This window comes from Delphinus delphis, chromosome 13, assembly GCF_949987515.2.
Source record: "Delphinus delphis chromosome 13, mDelDel1.2, whole genome shotgun sequence".
Classification (NCBI taxonomy): domain Eukaryota; kingdom Metazoa; phylum Chordata; class Mammalia; order Artiodactyla; family Delphinidae; genus Delphinus; species Delphinus delphis.
The window spans coordinates 81,336,051-81,351,571 of record NC_082695.1 but is presented as its reverse complement, the minus strand read 5'-3'; positions in this window follow the sequence as shown (position 1 = coordinate 81,351,571).

The following is a 15,521-nucleotide window of genomic DNA, read 5'->3' as shown; positions in this document are numbered from 1 at the left end:
AATAAAATCTCAGACTCACTTATTTCTGTAGATTCTAGGTGTTTAAGTAAAATTCTATAATATGTATAAATATTTAAGTAAAATTTTTAAATCTGGAAAATCAGGTTACAACTACAGTGATATCTCATGTATCCAAGAGTTATCTTACCAGAACAATCCATCAAAGACTAAGCTTTTTGGACTAATATCTCTTAACCAGTATATTTATTGTTACTACCATCCCACATTCCATGTTTCATTAGTTGATTTTACATCCTACTTGTCAAAACATGAACAATGGAGTGAAGGCGGCTTGTCTTTTTAACCATTATACACACACACTTTAGGTAGGACTTCGCATATTTCATAGTGGTGAATTGAACTGAACTGAATTGAACCGAACTGAATTGAACCGAAAGAAAATATTCAGGCTGACCCCACCCTATTACATAGTTTTCTAAAACAAAAGCAGAAAAGATCTGAACAACCAGTGATTCAAAGAAAGAAAGAAATTAAGATTTAAAAACTAAAATTAAGATTCAAAGAAAGAAAGAAATTAAGATTTAAAAACCGAATCTACTGACATACATAATATTCAAGTATATTTAAAATTACACAAAGAAGATGATATGGTTTAATCACTTTGGCTTACACTAATAACACCTTACCCAAATCCAATAGCGTAGTAACTATTTTTAACTAGGGCAATTAGTAATTGTTTTAAATAAGTAAATATACTTTCTTTAAAAAAAATTCATTTTTAAAGAGTCTTCAGAAACATGATTGAGGGTAACTGAAATTGCAAGTAACTATAAAATGCGTAAATTATCCTTAATATAATAAACACTGTTTTTATATACAATGAATTGAGATTAGAATTCAGGGTATTCAAAGTTATTTCACCTGCATAGAAGAAAAGAGTTTTATTTATTTTAATACTATTATTTTAAATTAAGCTGTTCAGACTAACAGTGTCCTAGACACTTTTTAGCAGTGTTATTTTGTGCAATTAAATAATAACAAACAATAAAACTTCCTTTTAAAATAGGAAACTAAAAAAACAAAAATACTGCACATTAAATTATCTAACCTTTCTGCTGAAGGATCTACTGACAATGCCAATATGACAGTTTACAATTATAAACATTAACATCACTTTTTTTATTATCATGTTTTATGCCATGTTATGCACAAGATTTATTACATTATTTCAAACACTTTCAAGAAAACTTTAATTGTAAAAGTAATATAATGCCATTATTGAAAATTTAGAAAAGTAAAATTTACAAAATCATGTATTTTAATAACTACTCCCAAAGTAGACTCTTTTAATATTAGTATATTTTTCCAGATTATCTATGTTTACATTTTTCCAAAATTGTGGAGCTCCTTTTCAATGGGCCTTTTACGCATACCACTTTAATCAACATCTTCCTAAATATCTAAGTAGTCTCCAAAATCTCAATGTTTAATGACTCTGTACAAATCCAATATATGGATTTAATTTATTTAAATTTTGCTTACATCTGTGGAATTTCAGTTAATTCTTTTGTATGTATGAATAATGAAAATAAAGCATTCTTGTATCTGAATTACTTTCTTCTGCTTCTTTATTCTGATTGCCCTAGTTTAACTAGTAAGTGAATATAAATGTAATTGGCAGTTGAAGGTTTTTTTTAGATTCAATAGGAAATATTAAAATATCCCGCCCCAAAGTCTGTACCAATATACATTTGTCTTCACAATTTGTAATTATGTTCAACACAATTTATCATAACATCAATATTTGTACAATATTTGCTTTTGGTGTCCAATACAAAATCTGTGAGGTTGAGCCTAAAAATGAGTTAATACTCCTAACTCTTAAATTTTTTAATCCTATTTTTTTGTGTTTTCTCAAGAAAATTTCTGAAAGCCAACTACAATACGCTGTTGCTAAATTTCTGCATTTTCTTTTTTAGTTTATGTGTAACACAGACAGCAGAAGGAATTTCCATTGTCAAATACATGTTGGCCATTACAAATGTGACTAGGAGAAAATAACTTCATGCATCTGACAATCTTTAAAACTATTGTTATTTTAAAATCAATGGTAAATTTACCTTCCACCATGTATGTCATTATATCTAATGAAACTTAAATACATAATTTTCAGAGTTATAGTGAGTCAATGTCTTCCACTGTGTTCATTCTATCAAATTATCCTTTCTATATAGCATGGTTTTAATTTTTAGTCCTACCTTTTATTTTTTAAGACATTTTCTGTTCTCTTTAGCCAAAAAGATGATGCTCTGGAAAGATTATCCACATATTACCTTGCCTAATATCTATGAATTTTCTGCTGCTGCCTCCTCATTTAATGTTCATATAAAATTTTCAAATTCAGTCAAACGCCTGACTTACAGTAATAATGATTTCAGGCAAAATGAACAATGTTGCTACTGAATTTACATCTTAAAATGTTTAAAACACAATGCAGTATTTTATAAGTAAGTAAAGTGCTGTCTCATAAAAGAGCATAAAAAGGAACATGCCGAAGAAGGAAGACTAATAAGTAGACAGACAGACAAGGAGGAGACCCAACACTGGGGCAGGACACATCAAAAAATAATAATAGTAAAAGAAAAAGGGAAGAGGAGGAGGAAGAGGCCTGGAAGTAACACACATTATTCTCTTTTCAGGCATTTTGTGTTCAGCTGTGCATATTTTTACCAGCAGAATCCTCCAAAATTTTAATGTTTTGAAAACAATTTCTCAGTTTACCAGACCAGCAATGCTTTCCCAAAATGAAGGAGTGCTGATAAAAATCCTTTCTTTCTAAGTAATTCTTCTCATACTTATGGCAGGTAATAATCACACTGTGAATTAGTAAAGGAGTCATTGGGAGGCACAAATGGAAACTAAGCCGCCAGCGGCTAGCAGGCAGAGTCACCAGGGACGAGTGAAAGGCCACGCTCTGCCAGCTGATACATAGGACAGAGGACAGCCCAGGCCTTATGATCAACACAACTCCATGGTTGACATTTGCACATTCTTGTTATTTACTGCTCAGAATTCAACATCTCTAAGAAAAGGCCTAGAGATGGGAGATTTAAAAAATATAAAGATTCAAGCTATATAACACAACTCTCAAATCTGGCTGAACTCAACTCAGAGGCATCTAAAGTGAAGTATCCTAAGAATTAGGGACAGGGTCATTAAACACTCAGTTGAAATTGAAAGTAATACATTTAAAAAATACATAAATGCAAAACAACCTGACTTCTAGTTACAATCAATAAATACATACAGTAGTCCCGTCTTACCCAGGAGGAATATGTTCCTAGACCCCCAGTGGATGCCTGAAGCTGCAGATGGTACTAAACCCAGTATATACTCTATTTTCCTATACACACATACTTAGATACAATAAAGTTTAATTTATAAATTAGGCACAGTATAACACCAATAATGAATAACAGTAATTATAACAATATACAGTAATAAAAGTTATGTGAATGTGCTCCCTCTCTCCCTCTTCCTCTCCCTCTTTTTCCCTCTCCCTCTCTCTCAAAATAGGTTATTCTACTGTACTCACCCTTCTTGTGATGATGTGAGATAATAAAATGCCTACGTGATGAGATGAACTGGGGTGAATGAGGTAGGTGCTGGGATGGAACATTAGGCTACTGTTGACCTTCTGACAATACATCAGAAGAAGGATGATCCTGGATCACTGACCCACGATGATGTCAACGGTTACTGAACTATATGAAACCTGACGTCGGTCAGGAACAGATGTCAACAGTTGGAGATCCTGGGGGGATTGGAACAGGGAGAGATTTCACCATGATACTACTCTGAACAGCACAAAATTTAAAACTATCAATTGTTTATTTATGGAATTTTACCTTTAATATTTTCAAACTGTGGTGGTCCACGGGTAACTGAAACCTCGGATAAGGGGGGACTACTGTACTTACATAAAAAGGGGTCTTGCGGAGACATGGTTTGCAAGAGAGAGTCCCAGGGTTCTATGTAGTCTGTTCAACTATTCAGAGAGACCCTGGAACTTCTCAAGTTTAATGAACATAGTCAAGGATATTCCTCAGAAGCCACAAATGATGCAAATTGAAAAGCTAGTAGTACGAATAGAATCTAGAAAATACATAAGCAAGACAGCAGCTTTTTCTTTATGCAGAAGTTAGGTGGTCTCACATGGTGACAGGGACATCTAATCCATCCAGGCATCATATCCATATAGTAAATATGAAGGTAATAATCTTCTAATGTTTAAAAACTTCAGTTGTTAATCTCTGCTTTGATTCTATTCTCATCTAGTGGCCTTGAGATAGTATTTTAAGTTTTTATTTATTTACAAAGAGTCTCCAATGTGTTTATATCCATAAACAGAACAAGAACATAAAGATTCAAAAATTACAGTCTCAATTTTCAAAGTTTGCTATTTAAAATGGTGGAATCTCAAAATCTTTGTAGATAGATACAGAGGATATAGGTGTACTTTTTAATGTGAAAATGCAAATGACCTAGGTTGGCCAATATAATATTAAAGAAGATTAATAAGATAGTGTATTAAATTACAGAATAAAGTCAATATAAAAAAATCTTTGCCTTTAGAGAAATTATTGCCTAGTAAATATTAATGAGTTTCTCATTGTTTCTTGCAAATTAAGTGTTTTGTGATTCTATGTCTTCGCTTACACCATTCCTCAATCTAGAATATTTCCTTCTCATCTTCACCTGGTGAAATAACAATTTATCTTTATGACTCAGTTTAGTTGTCATCTGGACAAAGCCTTCCCAGTTCCTCCAGGCACATTTGGTTGTTCTCTCATTTCAGCAAATAGGACTTTATTTGTACCTGTGCTGTACCACTAATTACTTATATAATGGTTATGTGTTTGTATTTCTGCCATTCTTGCTAGACCAGGTATTATTTTAAATTCATAGGAAAGGTAACTTCTTAATCCCCAGCATATTGTATAATGCCTATAATTTAAAACTTTCTTGGGTGAACTGTACTTTGTAAAACATTATGGACACACCAAGACGTATAAGACATAGCCCCTACTCTCAGTACATTTGCAGATTTCTTGTAAACTTCTCTGGAATAGAAATTTAAATCATGTCGGGAATTACAAAGCTTCAGAAAAGTGAGATTTGATCAGTGTTTAGTAAACAATGAAACCAAAACAATATATGCTAAAGTGAGTATTGGTGAAAATTAATTGTGGTCTGAAGAATTTGGAAATGCATAACCATAATCTGTTTAAGAACTTTATAAAACATATTAGCATGCCTTGACAGCTCTACAATGATGAAACATTCTCTCAATTATAATAAAGGAGGCGGGAATGTACAGTGGAGAAAGGACAGCCTCTTCAATAAGTGGTGCTGGGAAAACTGGACAGGTACATGTAAAAGTATGAGATTAGAACACTCCCTAACACCATACACAAAAATAAGCTCAAAATGGATTAAAGACCTAAATTTAAGGCCAGAAACTATCAAACTCTTAGAGGAAAACATAGGCAGAACACTCTACGACATAAATCACAGCAAGATCCTTTCTGACCCACCTCCTAGAGTAATGGAAATAAAAACAAAAATAAACAAATGGGACCTAATGAAACTTCGAAGCTTTTGCACAGCAAAGGAAACCATAAACAAGACCAAAAGACAACCCTCAGAATGGGAGAAAATATTTGCAAATGAAGCAACTGACAAAGGATTAATCACCAAAATTTATAAGCAGCTCATGCAGCTTAATAACAAAAAAACAAACAACCCAATCCAAAAATGGGCAGAAGACCTAAATAGACATTTCTCCAAAGAAGATATACACACTGCCAACAAACACATGAAAGAATGCTCAACATCATTAGAGAAATGCAAATCAAAACTACAATGAGATATCATCTCACACTAGTCAGAATGGCCATCATCAAAAAATCTAGAAACAATAAATGCTGGAGAGGGGGTAGAGAAAAGGGAACACTCTTGCACTGCTGGTGGGAATGTGAATTGGTTCAGCCACTATGAAGAACAGTATGGAGGTTCCTTAAAAAACTACAAATAGAACTACCATATGACCCAGCAATCCCACTACTGGGCATATACCCTGAGAAAACCAAAATTCAAAAAGAGTCATGTACCAAAATGTTCACTGCAGCTCTATTTACAATAGCCCGGAGATGGAAACAACCTAAGTGCCCATCATCGGATGAATGGATAAAGAAGATGTGGCACATATATACAATGGAATATTACTCAGCCAAAAAAGAAACGAAATTGAGCTATTTGTAATGAGGTGGATAGACCTAGAGTCTGTCATACAGAGTGAAGTAAGTCAGAAAGAAAAAGACAAATACCGTATGCTAACACATATATATGGAATTTAAGAAAAAGAAATGTCATGAAGAACCTAGGGGTAAGACAGGAATAAAGACGCAGACCTACTGGATAACGGACTTGAGGTTATGGGGAGGGGGAAGGGTGAGCTGTGACAGGGCGAGAGAGAGTCATGGACATATACACACTAACAAACGTAGTAAGGTAGATAGCTAGTGGGAAGCAGCCGCATGGCACAGGGATATTGGCTCGGTGCTTTGTGACTGCCTGGAGGGGTGGGATAGGGAGGGTGGGAGGGAGACGCAAGCGGGAAGAGATATGGGAACATATGTATATATATAATGGATTCATTTTGTTGTGAAGCAGAAACGAACACACCATTGTAAAGCAATTATACTCCAATAAAGATGTTAAAAAAAAAAAAGAATTCCCAATCTTACTTGATCGTAGATCGAGAAAGAGAGAGATAGAGCCTATTATTACTCTATGAGCCTAGTCTTACACGAAAGGTTTTATTCCCCCCCCCAAAAAATGTTGATGTAAAGTTAATCAAGGAAAGTGAAAGTGGAAACATTAGTACCATATATTTCTCACATGCATGTTATTTCTCTATGGACTTCTCTGGTTTTTTTGTCCCTCCTTTGTCTCATAGATATGTGTTTATTTTTTCAAATCCATTCTATTTTTGTTTCATCTGAGCTGTAGCAGAAACAAAGAGTATTAAAAGTAGCTTCTGTGTTCTTTAACTCATGCCTGCATCCCTCATTTAATCAGTATGTCACTGGCTTTGTGGTAATGATGCCCTGAGAGGGCTCAAAAACAAAGGGAAACAAGACAAATGATTGACCAAGCAATAACAAAAAAGGGAGGTTATCTGGTGACTATCAGAAAACATTGAAGCTGACAGGCTGCTGTATTTATTATCAGGTTCACCGTAGAATCAGAAAAAAAAGTTTATCTTTCCTTTTATATGCATTAGAAAGGTTATCTGACCACAAACATACGGGAAATCTCTCTTTAGTTACACATATTTACACAACGCTTCCAGTGCACTCTTGCCTTGGTGGTCTAAAAGAAGTCTCCGAAGAAACGGCAGACATGATAAACTGTACACAATTAAACATGCTGGATAAAATAATTTTGGTGGAAAAATATTTGTTTCATCTCATGTGTTTTAAATATTACAGTGAAAATAGGGTAAGCATGTTTTAAAAAAATAGAACAGAAGACTTACGTTATTCTGACCTTAACAAGAGCATCCCACATATGAATAGCCAAACCAGTCATTAAAAATTCACCATCAATCATTCTAACAGTTTCCCACCATGTCATCCTATTAATTGAGCAGAACTTCTAATTAGTCTGAGATTACGGACAGAAGACACAGCTGAGTGTTGGGTTGAATGGCTCTACCTACAAACCTCAAAGGCACACACTGATGGCCTGTGTCTTCCAAAAAATGGAGAACTCTAGCCATGAGTGGTCTTGCAGGAGAGGGAGCACACTGCATAATTACATGGGAGGGCTTTGTCTGTCCTGCTGGTGAGAATTATGATCTAATTTTGAAATAAAAATGGATTCTAAAAAAACTACCATAATTTTTTTGAGAAGAAAGATGTGTGAAAAACTGATACACTTGTTGCTCAAACGACATCAGTCATGATTCTGTTCACAATCTAAGTTAATGAACTAAGCCCCTACTTGTTTATTAATCAACAAGGGTTGTATTGAGTTGTATGGACTCTGTTTTCATTTTAAACAGAGTTTAAAATGTATTACATGGTTTATTCATTCCATTTCAGGATTCAGTCAGCTATGTGGCTAGTAAACAATTTTACAACAAAATATCCTATTAAATTCTTTAGGAATGTCACTTTTTCCCACCTCAGAAATTTAGCACATAGATATTTGAAAATAGATACAGAACACAGGTAATTCTTCAAAATGATAGCAAAGGAAGAAACTTTTACAAGATTCCCTTTTTTCCTTCTTCCCTCCCTCCCTCCCTTCTGCCACCCTCTCTCCCTCCCCCGCTTTTCTCTCTTATTTTCTTGTTTCCTTCGTGGTTTTTTCTCTACTCATTTGTATTCTTATCATATATTTGAATCAATATTTTGATCTCAAAATGATCAGTAAAAAAGTACATGGACAGGGGCTTCCCTGGTGGCGCAGTGGTTGAGAGTCCGCCTGCCGATGCAGGGGACACGGGTTCGTGCCCCTGTCCGGGAAGACCCCACATGCTGTGGAGCGGCTGGGCCCGTGAGCCATGGCCGCTGAGCCTGCGCGTCTGGAGCCTGTGCTCCGCAACGGGAGAGGCCACAACAGTGAGAGGCCCGCGTACCACCAAAAAAAAAAAAAAAAAAAGTACATGGACAAATCAATAGTGGACTAATACATACATATATACTTCAAGTATTTACATAGGAGAGGTAATCAAATAACTGCAAGAAGATTTCAAGAGGAAAAATTCTAAATGGAAAATGATCTCACACTTTATCCTTTTTGCATATATTGACTCTTGAGTGAATATTACTTAATATCTTTAAATATACATTCAATAAGTTATATGCATTGACAAAAAGTTAAAACCTAACCAGAGAGAATATGTATTTTAACCTTAAAATGGACTTAGCATTTATTAAATTTTAATCTGTCAAATGTTACTGTGAAATGAGAATTATATTTAATTACAGAGAGCTTAGTTTCTCGAAGGTGACACAATTATCTTCTAAAGATAAAATATTTTATATTTTCACTGGTTTATATTTTCACTGGTTTATTAGCTTTTTAGAGAAAATTATAATATTGCTGTCCTATAATACTAAGAAATATGTTGATCTCTTGGCAAGTAAGAACTATTTATTCATTGCATTTTTCATTGCTAAGCAATTTAGCCCAACTAAGATCTCACAATTAAAAAACTCTACACTGCCTTTACATTGCTTTGCTGCCCTAGAATTTTACCATGATGCACAAATTGCAAAAAATCTCTCCTGTTATGCAAGATTTTCAAATGATAAAAAGGTCTCTATGCATTTTATCAGAGTGAAATGTAGCATTGAACCCAAAAAGAAAATACTATTCTTCACCAATATCCGATTGGTTAGAAAAGAAACAGTTTTTCTCTGGAGAGTACTTATTACTGGAAATCCCCATTAGCGCAGTCCCCAAGTGACTGGAACTTCCCATAAGCACAGTATGGACCCAATGTGCTAGGGTAGAATGTACCCAAAGGTGTGTGTATGTGTGTGTGAACATGCACACAAATGTATGCAAGTGTGTATGTCTGACAGAGTTACATACATGCAGTCAGGCTAGGAACTAAATTTAAGCATTTGACAGAGGGACAGAAATATAGTTGCTCCCTAAAATAAGGCAACAATCATAAAATCTTAAGAGCTTATTCTTCATCTTGCTTTTAGACAACACCAAAAATATTTTCTGCCATGATTTTTTTCAATGCAAACAAATGAACAGAGATCAGTACAACTATTGTTCAAATATAAAATATCAAACTAAAATATGCATCAAATTTAGTGAAGAGATTTTATTGCTGTATTTTAATTATAGTTATAGAGAATGAAAAAAATAGGTATCAGAATTTTATCTTATATATTTAACAAAATCAGATACTTGCAATGTTTAATGAAAATAAGGGTAAAAATCTACCCGGCATTTACCTCCAGTGATACATATTCACACTAGAAAATAATACATGAGCTATAAGACATCTAAAATATGAGACAGCGAAAGGAAATTCGGACCGTTGGGTGCATATATCAGGGTTTTTAAAAAATGATATAACCATTTTTAAGGGATAATAATCATAGAAACCATTGACTTGGACCAAATCCTCAATTTTTTAGATGGGGGCTGAGTCATGGAGAGATTGGTTGACTTTTCAAAGATGATAACCCTTATCGATAGTACAGGAAGGACTCAGTTTAATACTCATTACATTACATTTTCTCTCCCCAACCCCACTATCAAAATAAACTCTTCCATGGTAGTTTAAGAAGCAAAGTTCAAGGGGGAGATTCTAATAGGCTTGGCTTGGACTAAATGCCCACTTTTGCATAAAATACTATGTGCCCAAGAAAGGGGATATCTTGATTGGCAAGGCTTAAGCCTTGTTTGCAAGGGGTGAGGTTTGGGGAGCACTGAGGCAAGATCAGAAAATGTGGAATGTGATAGAGGAATGGATAAAGAAGATGTGGTACCTATATACAATGGAACATTACTCAGCCATTAAAAAAAGAATGAAATAATGCCATTTGCAGCAACATGGATGGACCTAGAGATTATCGTACTAAATGAAGTAAATCAGACAAAGACAAATATCATGATATCACTCATATGTGGAATCTAATTTAAAAATATGATACAAATTAACTTATTTACAAAACAGAAACAGACTCACAGATTTAAAAAACAAACTTATCGTTACCAAAGGGGAAATGTGGGGCGGGGGGAGGATAAATTAGACGTTTGGGATTAACATATACACACTACTATATATAAAATAGATAACCAACAAGGACCTACTTAGAGCACAGGGAACTCTACTCAATATTCTGTAATAACCTATATGGAAAAAAACTGAAAAAAGAATGAATATATGTATAACTGAATCACTTTGTTGTACATCTGAAACTAACACAATATTGTAAATCAACTATAATAAAATTTTTAAAAGAGAGAGAATGCTTTTTAAACCAAAAGACAGTGGGGGGGGGGGAGGGCGATGGAGAGAGTGAACAGAAAAATCAACTAATATCCACTATAAGCAGCATTACTGTGATTGTCAGGATAAACTCAAATATCAGCCCAAGCATAACACAGTGGGTACCACCAAACAAATCTCTCTTCCATTCTACATCCAAATGGTACCAACCCAGCATATTTCTCAGGATTATCTAACATTCTGCTATGTGTTATGATAGGTGCAATAATTTTAGTCTATTGGACACAATTTGGAATAAAAATTAAATGAGCCACATTCTAGAAAAGATTTAGTGAAAAATGATATTAAGATAGTTATATTTTATAATTAACAAGGCAAATTATTTAATATTTTGTAGGAAATTCCCTAATTTTAATGTTAAATATGGATTAGGTATGTCTGTGGTAACCATTAATGGGATCAACAAATTAAAAACCTTTAATATGTCAATTATATCAACATGTGCCTTACCCAAATATTGCTACTATTTACTGTGTTATAAAATAACAATAATAAATTGGAAAAATGACAGTGTGCATATGTGTTTAAGTCTCCATCTCCCTTAATGAGTATCTGCATAAGAATGATAAAATTGGAGCAAGGTTTTATGAATTTTGAAGATCTCTTACTCCTTGTGTTACCTGAGTCCTTCAAGTATTTGTCCTTAATTCCTAGGTAAGTACTTATTAGAGCTTAACTCCCAAATGAAATTAAGGTTGAGATAAAGAGAGTTGAAAAGAAACACTCGCACAATCACAATATTACAGATCTGTACCCTGTTTCTCATTTGATGCAATGCATTCCCCCCCCCCAAAAAAAAGGCATGTCATAATGTGTCAGAGGAACGTGCCAAGATAAAAACAGCAGGTGTTACGGGAGAAAGATGGTTCAAGGTCATGGAGTGTTCTATAATGTTACAATAATAGGGTGTGAAAGATATGAAGGAAGTAATTTTTAATATAAAGAAAGTAACAAGGATGGAGTCATCTATTTTTTTAAATCATCTCCCTCTTTAAAACTCATTTCCTCTGCTAACAAGTTTTGTTTTAATTTTACTCTTTTTTTGGTAAATAAGATAGTGTTGCCAGACTTATTTGTATTCTTCCTCAACTCACCCACTTAACTTCACTTATGATTTGGTAACATTTATAATTTGGACCAAATACAAAATAATTTTGACAAAGAGAGAGAAGGGTTAAGAAAAAAGAAGAAGAGGAGAAGAAGAGAAAACAAAAATCAACAAACTAAATTAAAATAATTTTTTAAATTACTAAAATAATGTAATCCTTTGAGTTAAGATTAGTTGTTAAATGTTTTTATAAAATGACAGACCAAATTGCCTAAATCAAATCTGATTTCCTTTCTGTTTTATACCAATTTAGAATCATAACACTTTTTGTATGTTGCAGTAAAGGTAACTTGAAAAATGCTAATACCTTGTATTGTTGCCAAACTACAGATATATAGATCACTTTGGATAGAATACAAATTTGTTACATTCACACTGGTAATTTCCATTCAGAAAACCATTAAAAAAATTTAAATAATTGGCTCAGTATTTGGTATTTAAATGTAATAAGGTAAACAACAAAACTCCAACTCATGTCATTCATTAAAAAACATATTTGGCATAAATATTTTAAAAGCAATTAGTGAAGAACTTTAAGATAAAAACAGTAGTCCATAGTCACAACAGCAAAACTGATGGTATGATCAGTAGGAGGCAAAGTATCCTGTCAAGTGATTAAAAATGTTTTCATTATTTAATGGTGGATATTACCTAAAAGCAATAATATACAATTCCAACAGCACCAAAGAGAAATATACTAGTAATAATTAAAAAGACAATACACAGCAGCTCCAATTCGGTGTAATACATTTACATTTTATTGCTTTCTGTGCTTAATAAGAATTCTGGGATTCATTTGATTCAAAGAATTTTCAAATTTTAGCCAAAATGATTCTAAAATTATAAGCTCACGAAGCACAAATAAAGAGTATTAATCTCCTAGGAGGGTAATCTCAGGGTAAAATTTACACTGAATCACCATTCTTCCATTAAACTTCTGTGCCGCAACACTGATTTAATAAAACTACCATCCAGACAGAGCAGTTCAATCAAGTTGAACACTGCTAGCAAAAAGCTGTTGCCGTTGCTGCTGTTTCTATTTTGAAGACAAAATAACGACAGCGTATCCCTCCCATTTACTGATGCATAAACGCACAGCACCCTGAGAACATCAACAGCATACTTGCAATTTAGCTTTGCTTGCCCAAGAATAAAATCCTATGGGGACTGCTTTATTTAAATAAGAGCAGTCATATTTTAATTAAATATGAGCTTATATATTAAGTGAACAATTAGGGAACATTTTATTGGAGTGAAGGAGAATTAAAATATGCTTTAATCAAGCATTTGTATGTAAAAATATAAAAAGATTTAGCTTCAGTCTGTGTTATGTAATTTCATATTCAAAGTCCTCAACTTTTCATTGTAATAAAATTGAGACAGTGGTGAAAATTCGGGAAAATATTTAAATGATTCTCACGTGGAATATCACAAGCCCTAGATCATAAGATTTACAAATAACCTTTAAACTTTTAAAAAATTTATCTTAATTACTCTTGTGTCTTAAAACATATAGTAAGTGCTAAACTATCATAAAGTGATATTTCTTATATTAATCATATGTAAAAAAAGATGTTACTTTTATTTAAGAAAGAAAAATATTACTTAGTGAATCGATTACTAAAGAATATGTACTTATATAAATATATTTTTTATAAACATCTTTATTGGAGTATAATTGCTTTACAATGGTGTGTTACTTTCTGCTTTATAACAAAGTGAAACAGCTATACATATACATATATCCCCAAATCTCCTCTCTCTTGCGTCTCCTTCCCACCTCCTTATCCCACCCCTCTAGGTGGTCACAAAACACCGAGCTCATCTCCCTGTGCTATGCGGCTGCTTCCCACTAGCTATCTATTTACATTTGGTAGTGTATATATATATGTCCATGCCACTCTCTCACTTCGTCCCAGATTGCCCTTCCCCCTCCCCGTGTCCTCAAGTCCATTCTCTACGTCTGCATCGTTATTCCTGTCCTGCCCCTCCGTTCTTCAGAACCTTTTTTTTTTTTTAGATTCCGTATATATGTGTTAGCATACGGAATTCTCTTTCAGGCATACTTCACTCTGTATGACAGACTCTAGGTCCATCCACCTCACTACAAATATCTCAGTTTCGTTTCTTTTTATTGCTGAGTATTATTCCATTGTATATATGTGCCATATCTTCTTTATCCATTCGTTTGTCGATGGACACTTAGGTTGTGTCCATGTCCTGGCTATTGTAAATAGAGCTGCAATGAACATTGTGGTGCATGACTCTTTTTGAATTATGGTTTTCTCAGGGTATATGCCCAGTAGTGGGATTTCTGGGTCATATGGTAGTTCTATTTTTAGCTTTTTAAGGAAGCTCCATACTGTTCTACAAAGTGGCTGTATCAATTTACATTCCCACCAACAATGCCAGAGGGTTCCCTTTTCTCCACACCCTGTCCAACATTTATTGTCTGTACATTTATTTTTTCTTAACAACTTTATTGGAGTATAATTGCTTCACAATGGTGTATTCGTTTCTGCTGTATAACAAAGTGAATCAGCTATACATATACATATATCCCCATATCTCCTCTCTCTTGCATCTCCCTCCCACCTTCCTTATCCCACCCCTCTAGGTGGTCACAAAGCACTGAGCTGATTTCCCTGTGCTATGCGGCTGCCTTCCACTAGCTATCTAGTTTACATTTGGTAGCATATACATATCATTGCCACTCTCTCACTTCGTTCCAGCTTACCCTTCCCCCTCCCGGTGACCTCAAGTCCATTCTCTACGTCTGCGTCTTTATTCCTGTCCTGCCCCTAGGTCTGTCAGAACCATTTCTTTTTTCTTTAGATTCCATGTATATGTGTTAGCACACATTATTTATTTTTCTCTTTCTGACTTACTTCACACTGTATGACGGTCTCTAGGTCCATCCACCACACTATAAATAACTCAATTTCCTTTCTTTTTATGGTTGTGTAATATTCCATTGTATATATGTGCCACATACTCTTTATCCATTCATCTGTCAATGGACACTTAGGTGGCTTCCATGTCCTAGCTATTGTAAATAGAGCTGCAATAAACATTGTGGTACATGTCCCTTTTTGAATTATGGTTTTCTCAGGGTATATGCCCAGTAGTGGGATTGCTGCATCCTATGGTGGTTCTATTTTTACTTTTTTAAGGAACCTCCATACTCTTCTCCATAGTGGCTCTATCAATTTACATTCCCACCAACAGTGTAAGAGGGTTCCCTTTTCTCCACACGCTCTCCAGCATTTATTGTTTGTAGATTTTTTGATGATGGCCATTCTGACTGGTGTGAGGTGATACCTAGTTTTGATTTTCATT